Here is a 1,395-nt window from a genome sequence, read left to right as displayed (position 1 = left end):
AAAAAGAGAAACCGCCTGGTAGGGGAGGCGCTGAGACTAAAGAAATCAATCACTTGTAATTTAAGATTAAGAAAAATAACGTCATTCTATTGTAACATGATAAAAAAATCCAATCTAGAAATTTAGGTTCAGGAAAAATTGCGCGAGAAAGGTGACGTCAGTGGATGCCGAGGCTTGCTCTGTCTCTTTGATCCGACGTCCCCAACCACAGTAAGTCTTATCTAATTGTTCTCTCTCCACACCCCTAGTGTACCCAGGTCGGTTTCCATGTAGGTCTTGATAGAGTTATTGTAAAGTTTGTATCTGTTAATATTTTATCGATCCTTGTGCCAGGGGATCAGTGTTATTGTGTAAAGTACGTCTAAAGGTCTCGGTAAGGGGTTTATCGAGATAACTTTATAAATTTTCAATTAATTTTGCTAAAATCTTGAGTCCGAAGTGGACATAGTTTTTTTTTGGTCACGCACATGTTCTTGTATGTCAAGTAAGGGTTAATTTTTCATGTTTCTCGTATTAGATTATTATTTTTATAATAAAATTTGTTAAAATATAGCCATATTCTATTTACTTCCCCAATGGTTTTGTGAGGTTTGTCCTTAAGACCTTGTGATCAGCCCAGTCCATCGGGCTATTTAGTACAAACCGGTGAAATTTCGCCACAGTGAAGGAAATATGAATATTTATCAGTCAAAAATGGTTATTTTAAAACAAAACTTTCGTCAGTCAACTCACGCAGTTAACAGTTGATAGAGTCAGTACTTATGTTCTTGGATTAGCCTCCGATGAGGTTGCCAGTTGTCCCTTTCAGGGGCCAGAGGAATTTGTACATAAGTCAATGATATGACTGTGATTTTTATCATATTATCTCCCATGGAACAAGAGCAGTTTAGGAACTGATGAGAGAGGCAGCGGATTCTCCAGTGTATTCGAGGAAGAAGAAGAAGAAGAGGCCAATTGGTGAGTACTGAACCTTCCTTCCTAGGTTAGATAGTTACGATAATTATTGATCGATGATTAGATAGAATAGGGTACAATGTTTTAGTTGTTTTTCATTGTTTTTTTTTTTGTGATTTTTATTCTTTGGGATTTTGCAAACAGTTTTTCCAATTTACCTGTTTTTTATGGGCTTCTGTCTTACGTAAGGTTGAGGTAATCGAAAACGAATGAAGGAACGAAGCTGCTGGTGTTTGACTTTGTTGCTATTTCTTGACCCTGTATTCCGGGTTTTCCTGACTAGGCCTATATATTACAGCCTTTCTCGTTTTATCTACATTTCTCGTTGGTTTTATTTAATGAGGTCTTGTGTGTTGGGGGGGGGGGGGTGTTGAAGTAGGGTGGCGTCAAGAACGTTATTCACAGTAAATTGAAAGCAATAATCACCAATAATGATCATAT

Source organism: Palaemon carinicauda, chromosome 29, assembly GCF_036898095.1.
Source record: "Palaemon carinicauda isolate YSFRI2023 chromosome 29, ASM3689809v2, whole genome shotgun sequence".
Taxonomy (NCBI): domain Eukaryota; kingdom Metazoa; phylum Arthropoda; class Malacostraca; order Decapoda; family Palaemonidae; genus Palaemon; species Palaemon carinicauda.
This window is presented reverse-complemented; position numbering follows the sequence as displayed.